We start from the raw sequence: 20,781 nt of genomic DNA on the forward strand, positions 1-20,781 counted from the left end.
TAGAGCAGTGGTTCTCAAATCATAGTCCATAGACCAGCAGCATCAGTATCACCAGGGAATGTGCCAGAAATACAAATTTCCAGGCTACAATGATTCAGACACTCTATGGATAGGATCTAGAAATCTGTTTTAATAGGTCCTCTAGGAGACTACGAGGCAAACTACAGTTTGAAAACTACAACCTCAAGACACAGTCATGGGTTCTCTATTTTGGAAGTGGCTATAATAGAAAAACATTTTTTGATGACTTAAAATACAAGAAAAGGACGTGGTGGCTTATGCCTGTAATCCCAGCACTTTGGGAGGCTGAGGAGGGTGGATCAAGACCGGTCTGGGCACCATGACAAAACCATGTCTCTAGAAAAAAAAAAAAAACACAAAAATTAGCTAGGCGTGGTGGCATGCGTCTGTAGTCACAGTTACTCAGCAGGCTGATGTGAGAGGCTTGAGCCCAAGAAGTAGAGGCTGTAGTGAGCCAAGATCTTGCCACTGCACTCCAGCCTGGGTGACAGAGTGAGACCCTGTCTCAATTAAAAAGAAGAAGAAAAAATATGTAGTGATAGGGGAAAACCCCTGATAAAATTATTTTTATTCTAATGTTCTGCTACTGGGAGCTTTGTATATTTTAAATTGTTTTTTGGGTCAGGGGAGGTAGGATGCTCAGAGCCAAATTGGAAGCTCAGTCGCACTAAATATATTAACCCAGAGAGTTAGCATATGGATTTCCTCCTCCTTTCCTTGCTCCCATTTCTTATTTTTATTTTATTGGATTTTGTTCCTTTGGGAAAAATATAAAGTTATAAATATAGTCAATAAATTTTAAAACTGCTTAACAGTGGCAATGTGCTTTTGTACGCTGCCTCATGTTCTGAGTATGAAATACAGATCATGACGACCGTGCAGATGTTACCAGATATTAAATTGTTTTGAAAATAGATTACAGAGCATGAAAATCCAAATATTGCCTAGAGAAAATATTTTCATGTGTAATTCCCAGGGATATTCTTACAAAATAGAATTGTTATTGCCTTTTTGTTTAAATGTAAGAGGCAGGATTTGGGCTTAGATTTATTATATTAGTATATTAACCACCACTATTGTTCTTTTGGCTTCTTGCCTTTGGGTGATTTTTCTTGTTGAGAATTATTTTCTGTTTCCATCATGTTGAAACAATGTGTATTTCAATTGTCTTTTTCTTTTCCCTGAGCCAACAGACCAATAAAAATGCCATTTGAAAAGATTCTTCTAAAATATTATACATAACTAACAAAACACTCAGACTGCTGATAAGTTTCACCATTCCCATGAATGTGTTAGATCTGGGAGTGTTTCTTCTGTGATACATTCTCCTGTATCATTTAAAACAATATGGTCAAAAAATACTCACAAATTAAATGAACAACCACCACCATCATCAATAATCAATAAATGTTTCTTGAGCAATGTTTCAGTTGTTTTCTTTTTTGAGTCTGAACTTTGAAAGATAGAGAAAGTATGTGTCACGTCCACTGAAGACTGACTAGCATAGACTGATTATGTTTCCATTGGAACCTACTGTTGCAGATTCCTTCAAATCTGGCTGACTCATTCCTGGAGGCCTGATCTAATTATGCTCTAGGGCCTGGTGGCAACCAGGACTTTGACAACTTCTGGGTCCTGTTCTGAAACAGGCAACCACATCAAACCTTCAAGCTGCCGTCCACCTGCTTCCAAGCATGATCACCTCTTAGAATCTGCTGCTGCTCCGTCCCCCAATAAGACAGAGCCCCTGGGCATCAGTACAGGAACACTCCAGAGTTCTTACCCTTGGAACCCACCCTGTGTATTAGTTTCTGAGGACTGCCATAACAAATCATCACAAACATAGTGGCTTAAAATCACACTAATTTATTATAGTTCTGGAGTTCTAACAACAGACTCGCTGGACAAAAATCAAGGTACTGGCAGGGCTGCAATTCTTTTTGGAGGCCCTAAGGGAGAATCAGTTTCCTTACCTACTCTAGCTTTACAGGCCGTCCACATTCTTTAGCTCTTGACCTCCTGGCATCTGCAAGGCCAGCAATGGCTAGTGGAGAACTTCCAACATCACATCACTTGGACACTGACTCTTCTCCTACTTCCACTTTTAAAGACTCCTGTGATTATATTGGTCCACTTGGATAATCTATTTATATTAAGTGTTACTGATTAGCAACCTTAATTGCATCTGCAGCCTTAATTTCTCCTTGCCATGTGGCATACTGATGGAGTAAAACATTAACATCTTTGGGAGGTAGACATTGTTCTGTCTACCATAACCAGTCAGCCAATGAGTGGATAAAAGAGTAACTAACGGACTAGTGGACTCACATGATCTGGATGTTTATCTGCTCCAAATATGTTGAAATGTGATTCCCATTGTTGGAGGTGAGGCCTGGGGAGAGGTGACTGGATCATGGGGTCAGATCCCTCAGAAATGGTTTAGCACCACCTGCTTGGTCATAATTGAGTTCTTGCTCAGTTAGTTCACCTGAGATCCGGTTGTTTAAAAGTCTGAGACCTTTCCCCACTTGCTCTCTTGCTCCTGCTCTTGCCATGTGACATGCTGGTGCCCCGTTGCCTTCTATCATGATTGAAAGCTCCCTGAGGCCTCACAGAAGCAGATGCTGGTGCCATGCTTCTTGTGCAGCCCGCAGAACTGTGAGCCAATTAAAATCTCTTTTCTTCATAAATTACTCAGCCTCGGGTATTTCTTTATAGTAACTCAAGAATTACCCAATACATGGACTGACCAATGAGTGACTAGCTCTAGGTGATGACGTTCGGTTCCTCTCAAACAGTCTGTTTATGGGACAGCCATGGCTAGGCAGAGTCAAAGCTCAGTCCTACCACTTACTCCTTCAACCCTCTGAGCTTCATCTGTCTTGTCTCCAGCATGAGGATAGTAACTCCTATTTCACTGGGTGACTATAAACCTTACATGAGAAAACATGCCAGTGTCTGGAGCATATTAAGTTAATACAAAGTGTCAAAAGAATAAAAATATGAAAAACAAAAATATGAACCTATGTGCCAAGGTATAAGGACAGCATTCTAGAGCGCTGAGAGTATCTTAACAGTCATCAAATAGGAAATAAACAGCTGAGGTTCAGAGAGGGTGTCTTAGTCCATTTATGCTACTACAAAGCAATACTTGAGGTTGAGTAATTTTTTTTAAAAAGGTGTTTTATTTGACTCATGGTTATATAGACTGTACAAGAAGCATGAGACCAGCATCTGCTTCTGGTGAAGCCTCAAGCTACTTCCACTCATGATGGAAGGCAAGGGGAGCCAGCATTCCATGATGAGAGAGAAAGGAGGAGGAGGAGGAAGAGGAGGAAGAGGAACAGGGTGAGGGGGAGGAGGAGGAAGAGGAAGAGGGGAAGAGGGAGGAGGAGGAGGAAGAGGAAGAGGGGAAGGGGGAGGAAGAGGGGAAGGGGGAGGAAGAGGGGAAGGGGGAGGAGGAGGAGGAGGAAGAGGGGAAGGGGGAGGAAGAGGGGAAGGGGGAGGAAGAGGGGAAGGGGGAGGAAGAGGGGAAGGGGGAGGAAGAGGGGAAGGAGGAGGAAGAGGGGAAGGGGGAGGAGGAGGAGGAGGAGAAAGAGGAGGAAGAGGAAGAGGGGAAGGGGGAGGAAGAGGGGAAGGGGGAGGAACAGGGGAAGGGGGAGGAAGAGGGGAAGGAGGAGGAAGAGGGGAAGGGGGACTAGGAGGAGGAAGAGGAGGAAGAGGAAGAGGGGAAGGGGGAGGAGGAGGAGGAGGAAAAGGAGGAAGAGGAAGAGGGGAAGGGGGAGGAGGAGGAGGAAGAGGAGGAAGAGGAAGAGGGGAAGGGGGAGGAAGAGGTGAAGGGGGAGGAAGAGGGGAAGGGGGAGGAAGAGGGGGAGGAGGAGGAAGAGGGGAAGGGGGAGGAGGAGGAAGAGGAGGAATAGGAAGAGGAGGAAGAGGGAGGAAGAGGGGAAGGGGGAGGAAGAGGGGAAGGGGGAGGAAGAGGGGAAGGGGGAGGAAGAGGGGAAGAGGGAGGAAGAGGGAAAGGGGGAGGAAGAGGGGAAGGGGGAGGAAGAGAGGAAGGGGGAGGAGGAGGAGGAGGAAGAGGAAGGTGCCAGGCTTGTTTCAATAATTGGTTATCACAGGAACTAATGGAACAAGAACTCACTCATCTTGAGGACAGCACAATACAACGATTGATCTGCTTTCATGACCCAAATACTTCCCATTAGGCCCCACCTTCACATTGCAGGTCACATTTCAACCTGAGATTGGGGTGAGGCGAACACCCAAATATAGCAGAGGCAAAACAGTGTCATTCAGCATGTGGCATAAATAAGGCTGAACGTCAATGCTGGATGAGAAGCCATGAGACCTCTCCTTAATACCTACCACTCGGCCATTTATCAGGACAGGGATGCCAACCAACAGTGTCTAGTGTCTAGCAGATGACAGGTGTGTACCCAATCCCAGAGCAGCACCTCTTTAAGGCCCTGTCTGTTTCTGGCACGTGGGAGCCACTCTCCTTATGCTGACTTCCAACTATTTTGTAAAAATAGTATTTCAGCAAAGTTTCAGTGATATTGGAAATGTATTCACCATGGATATGAGGCAAGATACAAAATTGTACATTCATGCTAGCAATAATTACATAGAAATAAACATTTATGTTTGACTTGACATAAATGTAAACAATGTTCACAGTTCTTATTTTTATGTCATATATGAGTGCCTTTTATTTCCTTTTATATTTTCTAGATTTTCTAAGTGAGCACAGGTTCTATAATAAGGTAAAGTAAAAGTGATTATTTTTGAAAATAACGACGAGAAAGATGGTGTTTTTAATCAATTATTTTTTCTTTATGACCCCAGATTTCTAGAATCTGGGTATTCAAAACTAGCATTTCCTTTGTAGTCTCAAAAATATTATTCCCAGCTATTATTGTTTTTCCTGTTTCTAGTGGATCACTGCCTCATCCCACAAACTCTAGTATTAACTACCTCAGTAAGCATGTGTATGGACCACTTAAAACTGAAATGTTACCATCAGCGAAAACAATAAACCAAGACGTGTGACTACGTACACATCTCACAGCAACATCATCAGCATTATTTAACTAATGTTTGCCAGGTTTATATACTACATTCATTATTCAGGCAATCTCCTTTGTAACATCATTTCATATCCAATGAAGAAATATGTTCAGAGGCTGTAACTCTAAGTAGGAACACAAGTCAAGTCTCTCCTAACCCATTTTTCCCCTCGTTGCAATTAGTTTAACCTCTTTCCAAGCATGTTCTTAATATAGGCTTTTACCACGAGCCATTTTTCATGTGTCCTAGTTTTTCATCACTGAATTCTTGAGTAAGACCACAGACATTAAAATGATAACATATCATGTTTAAATTATGGTTAAGTTCAAGGGGGAAATAACATGCTCTGTCTCGAGTTAGAATGAAGGAAAATGATTGCAGATCACGACTATCATTTTCATAATATTTGGACTTGTTTCTGACTGTCACACATGGAGTAATGGAGTTACATTTTGAAAGTCAGTCTTGAGCCTTCACAGGTCATGGTACACACACTCGGGGAAGGGGGAAGGCACATTTTCTCAGAGCCCAGGACTTAACAATTCACTAAGATGTCCCTGTTACAAAAAGATCTCAAAGCCCCTGAATAAAAATGGGAAGAAACAATTTTACTTTAAAGTGACTATGAATTAAAAATCTATCCGATAAAAATAAAATTCATCCCTACCTGATTTCCAAAGGGATAATCCCAACAAATTAGACTTATGAGATGGCCAGGGTTTATTATTAATAATACAACACTTCTTGGAATCTCATGATGGATTCACCTGACCTTCTACATTATGTCTCTGAGATTCAGAAATTTCCCAGTACTGCCCCTGTCAGTCCAGCTTGTTTTCCTGAATCCTACATCCATTGACTGTTTCTACTATACGGCACTGACCACTACCTCTTTATGTAGCTCCAGTGCCTAGAACATCCTCACACATAGAAAGATCATCAGCTGTCAGGACTTAGAATTTGCTGATGTTACCAGTGCACTGATAAAATCCATTTAAAATCTCTTGTCTCCATTTTGATAATAATTGTTATATTAACAGATAACACTCATTGAATGCTTTCTATGTACCAGGCGTTTTTACTTGAATGATCTCGTTTAACTCCCATAACAACTATATGAGGTAGGTTTCAGTAATTAAACTCTCTGAGTCTCAGTATTCTCATCTGTAAAATGAGCATGTGCAAAATTACAAAGGTCACACAGCAGGTAAATACAAGGTCTCAGAATCACACCTAGAAATTCTTAACCCCAGAGTGCATGCTCCTTAACACGGCACTGTTTGCCTAACCTTGCTATCAATTCCCAAGGTCAATCTCATCCATTCATGCCATTCTTCAAGTTCATTGAATAAGAACTTGTCTTCTTCAATAGTCCATCTTATTCCAAAGAAAGTGTATGCGTGTGTGTGTGTGTGTGTGTGTGTGTGTGTGTGTGTGTAGTGTATGGGAATTATTTTAGAATTACTGAAGATTTTCAAAAGTAGTACAGAGAGTTTCCATAGATCATAGATCCTTCATCCAACTTCACTAGGGACTATGCATTTTAAAAAATATTGTCTTTATTCTTTAGATCATCATTGTTGAACTGAAATCAGTGAAACCACAGCGTAACAAGGATATAGCCACAAAAACCCACTAATATTTGAACAGTACCTTGCATAGATGACACGACCATTCCCTCAGTGGAGGAGACTCTCAGTTGGCCATTTTACACTTTACTGTTATTATTAATAAGCCCCTCTGTGCATAGTACAGACACTGACTTTGCAGATCTGCACGTGTTTACATGATGGATCAGAGACTCTTAACTTTGTTGGGTCCTTGACCGATTTAAAGAAGTATCCTTCTTCCCAGAAAATGCAGAAAAAAAATAATCCTACCTATTTCAGGTAGTTTGCAGACTTCAGGGTACCTCTTTAAGTTCAGCCTCATCTGTTTTATTTTTTTAAAGCTAACAATTACAGTCTGACCCGCTAACCTCACTATCTCTTCCCTCAATCTTCACAGAGCTCCTCCATATCACTCACTCTGGGGAAGCTGCCAAAGAATTGCAGAATCACTACTTCTAAGACATGGCTTCAACCACTGAACTGCTGTTGGTATGGGGCTGCGGAAATGGCTGTTTGCCAAAGAATACATGTAACTGCCACCAGGACAATCTCAGCAGGCAGTAAGGACAGTGAGTCTACTTCTCCCACTGCATGGAATCCACGACTTGAGGGATTTCCTGACAACAGGGCAGCCCACTTGGCTCCTCAGCCATGGACTTGCCGAAGGTCAACCCACTTATCCATCCATCCAGTGACTACTCACAAATTAGCATTTACGAGACGAATGTTCTGTCCACGCTAAACATTCTAAATTAAATATTGCTGTCTTCTTTCTTGATAAACTGGAAGTCTGAACTTCTCAGGTCAATATTCTACTAGAGGATCAGGTGGTGATTAGGGAAATTGCAGCACCTAAAAATGGTCTTAAAAGAGAATCAAGGGACAGTTGGATTCTGAGTGCTGCCAGACAAAGCTAGTGAGCACTTTTTCAAAGAAGACAAAACCAAAATGTTTATTGCATTTTCAAATATCAACGGTTTCAAAAACATAATGCGCAATTTCCAACAATACCCACATCTGAAAACAAATTAGTTTGTCCTCAGCAGTGATGACGAGAACCCAGGTTTTAGAATTCAAAAAATAAACCTGAGCGTGGATGTGTCACTTACTCAGCTATGTGACTGATTACCTAAACGGGGAAATAATACATATGAAAAAGGACTATTATGAGGATAAAATGTGGCAATCTGCATAAAGTTCTTTTAACCAAGGACTAACTCAATAAATCTTAGTTCTCTCCATTAAAATTCTATCCAGAACACCCAGGAACCTACGGCAGAAAGAAGGTAGACGTTTCTACAGCTTGAGGGACCTGAATCATATCAAAAAGTAAAGAACCACTTTGGGAGGCCAAGGCAGGCGGATCACTTGAGGTCAGCAGTTCAAAACCCGCCTGACTAAGATGGTGAAATGCTGTCTCTACTAAAAATACAAAAATTAGCCAGGCATGATGCCTGCATACCTATAATCCCAGCTATTCCGGAGGCTGAGGCACAAGAATCACTTGAGCCTGGAAGGCGGAGGTTGCAGTGAGCCGAGATCACACCATTGCACTCCAGCTGGACGATGGAGCAAAAAAACAAAAAAAACTAAGGAACGTAAGTAATTAAGGGTACAGATCTCTCAGTATGCCTGCCAGGGAATCATAAGCCAAGAATGAATATTTAAAACTGGTTGGGACCAATCTGGGGCAAGAGAGGGTAAGTCTCCTCCACCCTGTCTCTCTCACTGAATGCAAATATAAACCCTACACACAATGCGTGGAGCAGGTACCTGAGGACTCTGAAAAAAATGATAGCAGATAGATGGGAAAAAGCAGAATTTGAAGAACCACCAAACTTGTGTTAAGTTTTCCACTTTTTCCTTTTCAGTATCTCACTTAGCTTGGACTCATACTCAGCCCAAAATCCAGAAGTATACACTGGTGGGTCCAGAAAGGGCTTTAGAAGAAGACCTGACTTTTCAGGCCCAAAGACCAGGAAAGAGGTCTCAAAAGATCAGAGACAGTGAAGGAAGTCTCAATTTTTCTTTTTTTAAATACATTTCTGCCCCAGCCCCCAGACAATCCTGCCTCATTGCAGCAGAGGCTAGGTGGGTGCTAAAACGGGGGCTAGGGAATCCTTCTCTGACCTGAGGGCATGGTTGCAACAATGGAAGGCAAACAGCCACCACACTTTCCTTTCTGTCCTCAGCAAACACTAAACATAATAACTTTAGAGAAATGAATGCCCAGGTGTGTCATAATACAATATGAAAACTAAAGACAAAGGAAAAATCTTGAAAGCAGCCAGAAGAAAAGGACACATAAATAAAAGGGAACAGCAATTACAATCACTATGGATTTCCCTGCAGAAGCTACGGACACCAGAAGGAACAAGAGCATTTTTAAATTTCTGCAAAAGAATCATCAAGCCTAAATTCTATTTTTCACAAAAATGTCCTTGAGAAATTAAGGTGAAATAAGGGGGAGGGTAGGAGAATAGGAACATCAAGAATTAAGAGCACAAGAATTGATAAATACTGGGGTAAGCATCACATTCTTCTCATTATTTTGCCAATTATGTATGATGGTTTAAAGCAATACTTCTAACACTGACTCATGGGATTTTCAATGTATATAGATATATATAGTAATTATAATATAAAGGAGGAAAAGTAAAATACCAATATTGTAGTTAGATTTCTCCAGTGTACTTGAAGTTGAAAATATTAATTCTGAGTGGAAAGTGAAAAGTATGTATATTATAATCCCTAGAGCAATAACTACTTTAAAAAAGAAAAAATAATGATACGGGCCAGGAGAAGTGGTTCACACCTGTAATCCCAGTACTTTGGGAGGCTGAGGTGGGAGGATCACTTGAGCCCAGGAGTTCAAGCCTGCAGTGAGCCATGATGGCTACTGTACTCCAGCTTAGGCAACTGACTGAGACCTCATCTCTTTAAAAAAAAAAAAAAAAAAAAAACCTATATAAAGCAATAGAGTAAAAGTCTCAGTAGATAATTTATGGTATTAAAATCAAATAATCAAAAAATAAGCAGAAGAATGAAAACAAAGAAATGAAAACCAGAAGAAACAAATGGAAAATGATAAAATGGCACACCTAAATCTAAACAAATCCATCACATAAACATTGAGTGGTCTAATCCCACTATGTAATACATATCATCAGAATAAGTTTTTAAAAATAAAACCTAAGAATATATTCTTTACAATATATCTAATCACTTTAAATATAATTATATTGGTAGGTTATGGTATAAGGATGAGAAAAACATCATGCAAATACTAGTCACAAAAAGCTGAAGTGACTACTAAAATCAGAAAAAGTAGATTTCAGAAAAAAATTATCAGGAATAAAAAGCAATATTATATTATTACAAAAAGGATAAACGTACAGAATCTCTATACTGAAAATGACAAAATATTGATGAAATAAAGAACACCCATATAAACAGAGAGATAGACCACATTCATAGACTGGAAGCTTTTTTGTTGTTAAAATGTCAATTCTAACCCCACTCCACAAAACTGATACATAGATTTAATGGACTTTCAGTAAGAATACCAACAAGAGATTTAGTTGATACGTACGAACTGAATTTAAATTGTATATGATAAACAAAAACAAAGGTAACAGAACCACCAAAACTAGTGTGAAGAATAAAGTTGGTAGAGTCACACTTTCTAAGACGTACTATAAAATTTCAATAATCAAGACAATGTCAGAAATTAGACAATAATCAGAAAAGAGTTTGACATATAGAACAATGGAATTGTTTCTAAAGTCCAGAAATAGACCCACACAAATATGGCCAACTAATTTTTGAGAAAGGTACAAAACACACTGGAGAAAATTTTTTTTTTCAACAAATAGTATTGGAACAAATGGACATTCATATGCAAAAAGTAAACCTTTACCTAAAGTTCACATCTTATGCAAAAATTAACTCAAAAGACATCAGAGATCTTCTTTGCAAAACATAAAACTCTAAAACTTTTAGAAAAAAAGAAAATCTTTGTTACATGGGGTTAGGCAAAAAGTTCTTAAATATGATCATTTCTGAAAAATTTCAACATACACATATCAGATGATCCAGCAATCTTACTTCTAGGTATTCATCTTTGAAAACTGAAAACTTGAGGTTCCCACAAAAACCTGTACACAAATGTTTATAGAAGCTTTATCTGTGATAGCCAAAAACGTCAAACAACTTAAATATCCTGGAATGGATAAACAGATCCACAGACCTATCCCAGGGATTACTACTTGGCAACAAAAAAGAACAAACTACTGATGCAATACAACAACTTGAGTGAATCTCAAAGGCATTATGTTGATTGAAAAAAAGCCATTTTCCAAAAGGTTGCAAAATGTAGGATTCTTTTGTATAACATTCTGCAGCAAAGCAAAACTATAGCAATGGAAGACAGATCAGTGGTTTCCAGGGGTTAAGGATGGAGGGGAGATGTTACTACAAAGCAGCAGTATTAGATAATTTGCGGGGGGATAAAGGAGCTGTTTCCTATCCTGATTGTGGTCATGGTTACACGCATCTATACATCTATTAAAACTCACAGAATTTTACACCAAAACAAGATCAATTTTAATGTTAATTTAAAAAACAGAATTTAGGAACACTAGATTTGGATAAAGGGAGATACTGTTACTCCCCCAAGAAATAAAACCCAGAAGTTGGCAATAACGACAACAAAAGAAATACTCAGAAATTCAACAAATCAGAACTTAAGACACTGGATACATTTCCTTTCAAAGCAAAGTCAGCCCCCTTTTTTTTATGATTGACATAATTATTTCACTACCTTTAGGGGTACAAGTGGTTTTTGGTTACATGGATGGATAGTATACTGGTGAAGACTGGGCTTTTAGTGTACCTGTCATCTGAACAGTATATATTGTACTCAATAAATAATTTTTCATCCTTTATTTCCCTTCCAACCTTCCCCCTTAGGAGTCTCCAATGTTCATTATACCCCTCTATACGCCACTTAGCTTCCACTTATAAGAACATGTGGTATTTGGTTTTCTATTCCTGAATTACTTCACTTAGGATTATGACCTCCAAATCCATCCAAGTTGCTGCACAAGACACTATTTCATCTTCTTCTATGACTGAGTAGTATTCCGTGGTATATGCCACATTTGCTTTATCCACTCATTGGTTGATAGGCACTTAGGTTGATTCCACATCTTTGCAGTTATGAATTGGGGTGTGATAAACATGCATGCACAGATGTTTTTTATACAATGACTTATTTTCTTTTGGGTAGACCCCCAGTGGTATGACTGCTGGATCAAATGGTAGATCTCCTTTTCGTTCTTTGTGAAATCTCTGTACTGTTTTTTATGATGATTATACTAATTTACATTCCCACCAGCAGTATATAAGGATTCCCTTTTAATCACATGTACACAAACATCTACTGTTTTTTTGTTTTTGTTTTTGTTTTTATACTTTTTAATAATGGCCATTCTGGCTGGGGTAAGGTGGTATCATATTGCAGTTTTAATTTGCATTTCCCTGATGATTGGTGATGTCGAACATTTTTAATATGTTTATTGGCCATTTGTGTATCTTCTTTTGAGAAATGTCTGTACATGTCATTTGCCCCCTTTTTAATGGGATTTTTTTCTTGCTGTTTCCTGTAGATTCTGGATATTTGCCCTTTACTGGAGAAATAGTCTGCAAATATTTTCTCTTATTCTTTAGGTTGGCTGTTTACTCTGTTGATTATTTTAGTGTGCAGATGCTTTTTAGTTAGGTGTCATTTATTTTTGCCTTTTTTTTTTTTCCTCTGAGACAGAGACTCCCTCTGTCACCCAGGCTTGAGTGCAGTGGGTGCTCTCAGCTCACTGCAACCTCTGCCTTCCGGGTCCAAGCGATTCTCCTCCCTCAGCCTCCCAAGTAGCTGGGACTACAGGCGTCTGCCACCACACCCGGCTAATTTTTATATTTTTAGTAGAGACACAGTTTCACCATGTTGGCCAGGCTGGTCTCGAACTCCTGACCTTGTGATCTGCCCGCCTCGGCCTCCCAAAGTGCTGGGATTACAGTCGTGAGCCACCACACCGGGCCCTATTTTTGCTTCTGTTGCATTTGCTTTCTCATAAATTCTTTACCTAGGCCAATGTCCAGAAGACTGTTTTCTAGGTTTTCTTCTAGAATTTTTATGGTTTTTTCGATTTAAGGCTTTAATCTACCTGGAATTAATTTTTATATGTGATGAAAGATAAAGATCGTTTCATTCTTCTGCATGTGGCCAACCAATTTTCCCAGCACCATTTATCAAATAGGGTGTCCTTCCCCATGTGTATTTTTGCCTGCCTTTTGAAGATCAGCTAGTTGTAAGTAGGGTCAGCTCCCGTTATATTTCACACTTTTGTCCATGGTTTCACTACCAAAATGAAGACATTACTTGGAAGAGGCCTTGTGGCAGAGAAATTGTGTTAGACAAAATCCTGAAGTCATTAGGCGACTGACAGCGGGTGTCTTAAATCCAGGATTAACCTGTGATAGAGATAAGAAAGCAAGGAGGCTTCTCTGGGCTTTGTCTTCTTACCTGTATCACAGGCAGCTGGTGTACAAAGCCAGGAAGTGGTCAAGAAACTGAAAACAGACAGTGTCGGTTAAAATTTCAGCTCTGCTTCTTACTAGTTGAAAGACTTCAGTCAAATGCTTTGACATCCTTATTATTTTGTCAGGGTCTCCTGTCACCCAGGCTGGAGTGCAATGGCGCGATCTCAGCTCACGGCAACCTCCGCCTCCCCGGTTCAAGCAATTCTCCTGCCTCAGCCTCCTGAGTAGCTGGGATCACAGGCATGTGCCAGCACACCTGGCTAATTTTTGTATTTTTAGTAGAGATAAGGTTTCACCATGTTGGCCAGGCTGGTTTCGAGCTCCTGACCTCAGGTGATCTGCCCACCTCAACCTCTCAGAGTGCTGAGATTACAGGCATGACCACCGCGCCCAGCCCAAATGCTTTGACTCTTATGTCTCTCTCTGCCTTTATGCTACATTGTCTCATCCAAATGTAAAATTACACAAAAGCACCTATCCTTCAGGGCTGTCAGGGGAACTGAGACAGTCTCAGTACTATACTTGAAAAACAGTACCTGGCATAGGAGAAACATACAACAAATGTTACTGATTTTTAAAACTTTTATTTCTAAAACTAGAGAGACAGAGCAGTATCCCTCAATGTTATTGTCTTCCAAATGAGTTTTTCTCTTACATTTTTTGCTAAGCATTCCTCCTCTCCATGAAATTTTAATGTCACAGATATGCTATAGATCTTTTTATGTGCTGTAGCCCTTTGGAGAGCCACAAACCATTGTAATATCTAAGATTTTTTATTTTTCATTTTTATTTTTTTTTCTGAGACACTGTCTTGCTCTGTCACCCAGGTTGGAGCGCACTGGCACAATCTCGGCTCACTGCAAGCTCCGCCTTCCGGGTTCACGCCATTCTCCTGCCTCAGCCTCCCCAGTAGCTGGGACTACAGGCACCCGCCACCACGCCCGGCTTTTGTGTGTGTGTAGGGGCGGGGGGGTGGGGTTAGTAGAGACGAGGTTTCACTGTGTTAGCCAGGATGGTCTCGATCTCCTGACCTCATGATCCGCCTGCCTTGGCCTCCCAAAGTGCTGGGATTATAGGCATGAGCCACCGCGCCCGGCCAAGATTTTTTTTTTTTTCACCACTCCCAAAAACCAATTTTCACCCCCTTGCTAGCAATATTACCCATGTTGAGAATGTCTATGATAAATCAATTGATCTCTAATATTCTAAATCTGTATAGATCATATGGCCTTTAAGATTTCCCGTTTAACTATATTACATAACATGAACTAAAATTACCAGTGGAGCCAGGGCGTGATGGCTCACACCTATAATCCCAGTACTTTGGGAGGATCCGTTGAGGCCAGGAGTTCAAGACCAGCCTGGGCAACACAGTAAGTCCCCGTCCCCATCCCTGCCACCCATATCTACAAAAGAAAAAAAAGAAAAAAAAGAAAAAAGAAAAAAAAGAAAAAAGAAAAAAATGAGCCAGGGCATTGGAAGCTATAATTACTTTCTTTTGGTAAATACAGCAGGCCACTGAGAACTCCAGGAGGCCTGTATAACAGGCCAGGAAAAATGGGACTGGAGCTTGAGTAAAAAGCCACTCCCTTAGGCTGGGGGTGGTGCTTCGGGCCTGTAATGCCAGCACTTCGGAAGGCCAAGGTGGGCGGTTAGAGTCCGGAGTCTGAGACCAGCCCGAGCAACAGAGTAAGACCCCACCTTAAAAAAAAAAAAAAAAAAAAAAAAAAATTAGTTGGGCTTGGTGGCATGTGCCTGTAATCTCAGCTACTCAGGAGGCAGAGGCAGGAGGACTGCTTGAGCCCAGGAGTTCACCACTGCACTGAGCTGCGATTATGCCACTGTACTCCAGCTTGGGCAACAGATCAAGACCTTGTCTAAAATAATAAATTATGAGTGGAATTGCTTATCTATTATAAATCATGCTGTTCAGCATTTAAGAAAAAAATGGGTTAACTCTAAGGATTTGGAAAAGCCTTCCCTAGCCAGTACACACCGGCAGCTGGCCAGAGACTCAGTCCCATTAGATAAATATCATTACATCCTAGAAATACATTTATGTCAAAGTTACTGGTATACGCTCTGGGCTTGAAGATTTATGGGATTATAAAAATTGTTTCTAGCCATGAAGAATGTGAAAAAGTGAAATAGTTTTCTTCTAGTCCTGCAGGCATATTGAAATGTTCTAATTGCTCAACATGCATCTCATCTCTCAGCAGCAATATAAGGGTGTCTGTAACTGCAACACCTGTCCAGTACTTATTTTCAATGATCAATGATCACCTTAGAAAAAAGAGCTCAGCCTCATCTTATCTTTAAAAGTGGAGAAAGAAGCCTAACACCAAACGTCTACTCTGGAGTCAAAAAGGCATGTATTTTCTCAGTCCCTAAATCACACACTGATGGGGGGGAAAAAAAACAACCCAAGCAGCTCTTTGGAATATTCCAGGCTTCCATTCTTTATTAACCTTAGAGATATTCAGCTATTCAGCTCACTGTTGATAAATTAGCAGAGTATCACTTATCTTAACATTGGTTTTTATTTTCCCTTGAACTTTTCATGTGTTTCTTCTTTTATTCTGGACACATGAGTTATTCCACACTGGTTCCATCTCTGATGCCATCCAGTTGATAATTATTGAGATCACAAAGAACGAGTATAGTGATGTCATAGAGGAAAGCTGACCAGTTTCCCAACAGAGAACATCTTCTGGGAAGATCACACTCAAGTTCAGATTTTAACATTAAGTTGTTTACATTATTAGTAAGTTAACCATGATCTCTGGGACTAACTCAATTTAATCAGATTCCTAAAAAGTTGATATAAATTTAAATGTCAAGCTTTTGGTTTTAGGTTTTAATTTACTCTAGAGGAGTAAATGAGTAATTGAAACAACAGACCCTTGTCTCTCAAGTCACACCTACAGAAATCGCAAGGAATCTATAAAGAAAAAATAGTAATCAGATTGTTAGATTAGAATGTAATGCCACAAAAGGGAGAGGCGGGGCAGAAGTGACGATCTAGAATAAGACAAACATGTGGCTTGTATTCCACCATTACCCCAAATCTCACCGTGAATTGTATTAATCCCCATGTGTCAAGGGCAGGGCAAGGTGGAGATAATTGAGTCACCAGGGCCGCTTCCCCCATACTGTTCTCATGGTAGTAAGTTTCACAAGATCTGATGGTTTTATAAATGAGAGTTCCTCTGCACAAGCTCTCTTGCCTGCTGCCATGTAAGAAATGTCTTCCTTCCCCTTTGCCTTCCGCCATGATTGTGAGGCCTCCCCAACCATGTGGAACTCTGAGTCCATTAAACCTCTTTTATAAATTACCCAGTCTCAGCTATATCTTTATGAGGAGCATTAGAACAGTCTAATACACCCCTCTTGCACCCATGGCAGACAGTGTCAATCACTGCACATGTTTGTCGCTGAACTCTAATGCAGCCTCAGCACCCATTCCATACAGTGCTCTGAGCAGCCCCATCCAATCAGTGTTACTATGTAAGATGAACTCCTATATGCGATATCTGGCCGGGAGGGATGACTCATCCGAGCCATGGAGTTTCTTTTGCTGCCATCAAACAAAACTCTTCACTAGTTATCAGAATTTCTATTTGTAGCAGATTTAGTAGCTCTCTTGCACTAGCTTAACCAGACAATTATTGCCAGATTCTTCTCCTTTTGTCCTCGTGGAGCTTGTCTTACAGATACAGTTAGAGACAGACAGCAAAGTTGAACTTCGGGGGGAAAAACTCTAGAGATGGTACCTGAGTAATTGTATTTGTAGAAATCTCCATGGACTTTTGGTTTTTTGTTTGTTTTTGAGACAGAGTCTCACTCTGTCACCCAGGTTGGAATGCAGTGCTATGATCCCAGCTCACCGCAACCTCCACCTCCCAGGTTCAAACAATTCTCATGCCTCAGCCTCCCAAGTATCTAGGATTACAGGCACCCGCCACCATGCCTGGCTAATTTTTGTACTTTTAGTAGAAGATGGGGGTTTCACCATGTTGGCCAGGCTGGTCTTGAACTCCTGACCTCAAGTGATCCACCCGCCTCAGCCTCCCAAAGCGCTGGGATTACAGGCGTGCACCACCACATCCAGTTGAGATTGTTCAAAGTAGTGAAATTGTGAACTGCTGGCCACTCAGGCAAAGAAAGAACCTGGCCCCTATAGTTCAACTGTCTTGTCTCTACCTCTACAAATAACGCTGAGCTAGCACAGTCTTCCTTGGTAAGTTGAGGACAGACCCAAGACCTCCCAAGATGATGCCCTAGAAGGCACCTCCCAAGCAATTACACGTAGTATATTGTGGAATCATTACAGTTGTTCAGTTCTCTTTTCCTCCAAGCATAGTAGAATGATACTGAATTGACATCTGCCCAGCTGCCTTAAGGTAAGTATGACTAGGTGACTTGATTTGGCCACAGTGTTGGAGTTGAAGGTATATGCAATGCTTTAGGATACAGTATGTGATTCAACATACTCTTTCCTTCCGCCCCAGTGACCTTCATCATTCTTCATGGTAGGTGAATGAATGCTCTGGGCTCAGAGTAATGTGGGACAGAACTCCCAACCTACCCATTATAGGCATGTGGAGTGAGCAAGAAATAAACCTTTGTACTTTGGTTCCATCAAGATGTAGCGGTTGTTTGTTCCTGCAGCACAACCTGGTCCTTTCTAACTGATACATCGTTTAAGGGAAAGCCTTCATGCAATCCTTGTAAGATATGTGTGGAAGCTCTCAAAGCCTTTATGCAATCCTTGTAAAATATCATAAAATATTTATGGAAGAAACAAAACTGCTTTTGGTCTCGTCAAGGTCCATTCAATTTTGGCAAATTATAAACGTATAAGCAGATAAAAATAAACTATATTGGTATGTTGAGATTTTTTAAAGATGAGGTGTCTAAAAAGGACCAAAGAGCAGATGTGAATGCAATAGGGAAGTGAAGGAGGAAGAAAATGGAGAAATGTATAACGGTACAATTCATTGGGGTTCAGGCAACCTTGTGCTGATCCCTGACTTTTGACTTCCCCAGGATGACCAGACAGGGACCCAAACCAACCTGCTGAAATAAGACATACTGAATCACAGTGAGTGTACTGGTCCCAGGACCATCATCAAAAAAGCAAGACTGGAGTAGGATTAGTTAAATGTTACCAACCATCACTTTCCAGGCAGACATTTAATTTTTTTAATTGCTCATATGTCTCTTCTATGACAGGAAAAAATTCAAATAACTGATTGAAAGAGGGTTTGGCACCAGAAAAGACAGTACTTTTTTTCTTCTCTAGTTTTCACAATATATGGTATTTCTAGGCTATGAAGTATTTTTCAACAATTTCAAAATTTAAGAGGTGCCATTCAAGAACTACAAGCCACAAATCCAATTTCTAAAAGTTCATACGATGTCAAATAATAAAATTGTTTATGTAATAGAAAACATATGTTTTCTTGGGTAAAGTAAGCTGTTATTTTTAATAATGCCATAGATGATTAATTGCTGATCAGTTTTACCAAAAGTACTTTCTTACTGTTTTTTTCAAGGATATATTTGGGAAGAAGAGTTGAAAAATAACATGTCAACTCACATAAAAATATTGTCCTTTCACAGTAAAATTTTCTTCAAAATTACATGTTTGGTTATGGTTTTATAAAGTTATAAAGTCCTAGAAATATATTTTATAACTGTATGTGGCACTTAAAAGATTGACTTTTACAGGACATTCCAAAGGAGACATTCAATTACAGGATAGAGATTACGAACAGTGTGTCTCCCCTTCAAATAAGATATTTAGTCTTGTTAGGACTGCTGTAGTTAATTCATTCATTTGTTTTCTCAGAAAATATTTGTAAGCACTTATCACCTCCCAGGGTCAGTTCTGGATGATGATGCTACCACCGTGAAAATGGCAGACAGCAACAATTGACACTCAGAGCTCACATGTACGTAGCACTAATATACATACATACACACATTAATATACACCAATACGTGTATACATACATTAATGTAAGCACTAATATATAATGTATGCATACACACATTTATGTCTGTTTCAGTTTGTGATCCTAACTGGACCAAAGGCTCATAGACAATGGTTGTTGTCCGCTATATTCTCAGGGGTAGCTTCACCATCCAGAACTGAGTCTGGCAGGTGATAAGCTCTTACAAATACTTTCTGATAAAATAAACAAATGAATTAACTACACCAGTTTTTATTATACTGTGTGTAATTTCCACAGTTAGAGGATAGAGAATGATGGTCAGAGATAAACTTAGATAAAAGGATCGGCAAAACCATTTTTGAGAAAGATGCATTTGGGAAAAATCCTTAATGAAGTGAGGAAGAGTATTCCAGATAAAGGCTAAGTGAAAAGGCCCTGAGGTAGGAAAAAACTTGGAAGATTTAATAAACAGATTGTGGAAATCACAAGATCTAAGATACAACAGTGGGAGAAGATAGCAGACATAGGTAAAGAAATTGTATCACTGGAGACAAGGAGGTCAAAGACAGGGAAGCTGAAGTACTGGATGGTTCATGTAAGTGAATAATCTCATATCCTTTGGTTATTAATTTTGAATCTATTAATAAGATCAGTTTCAGTCAACATGCTGATTTAGCCAATTCAAGTTTTTAACATGTAGTATTTGTATTGTTATTTGGAATTCTGAGTATTTTCCAAATGCCACTAAAATTTTTGAGTAAGGTGCTGTTTGAATTAGTAAAATTATCAAACATGGTTTCTGGGGGGAGGTTTATCATTCACTTCTAAGATTAATGTATAGTGGACAAGAAATGTGGTACGTATAGTACCAATTCGTTGATGTTTGCTGCGGGTTACTGTCACCTGGTGTATGATTTTGACAAATTTTCAAAGTGTACTTTTTTTAAAAAGTTAGTATTTTTTAACTTCTGGAACAGGGTCCCATATGTACCCATGAGATCAATTGTATTGGTCATATATTTTGTAGCCTCACTGATATTTAATAAATCTATTGGTATCCACAGGAGACATGTTTCAATTTCCTACTATACTTGTATATTTGACCATTTCTCCTTGTAATTCTGTCCATTTTTGCTTTACATATTTTTGTGATTATCTTTTTATATGTGCATTCAGGGCCAAGTTTCCAGTATCTTTCTGCTTATTTCCTTCTCTTAGAATTCAATAAGTTCTAATAATATATTTTACCTTATAGTTTATTCTAACTGACATTAATATGACTATCAGTTTTACCTAATGTATATTTTCTATCTTTTAACTTTCAGTTTTTATGCATTATGAATTCAACTATCTCTTGTAAATAAAACAGATTTTTTCCCCAGTATGAGAATCACTGCCTTTTAATGTGTAAATTAAATCAACTTATTTGATTTGCAATTACTGATATATTTTAATTATTCCATCTTTATTTTTGGACTAGCTTTTATATTAATTCCAGTGACATGATAGTGAAAATTCAGATT

This window comes from Chlorocebus sabaeus, chromosome 5 (assembly GCF_047675955.1).
Source record: "Chlorocebus sabaeus isolate Y175 chromosome 5, mChlSab1.0.hap1, whole genome shotgun sequence".
NCBI lineage: Eukaryota > Metazoa > Chordata > Mammalia > Primates > Cercopithecidae > Chlorocebus > Chlorocebus sabaeus.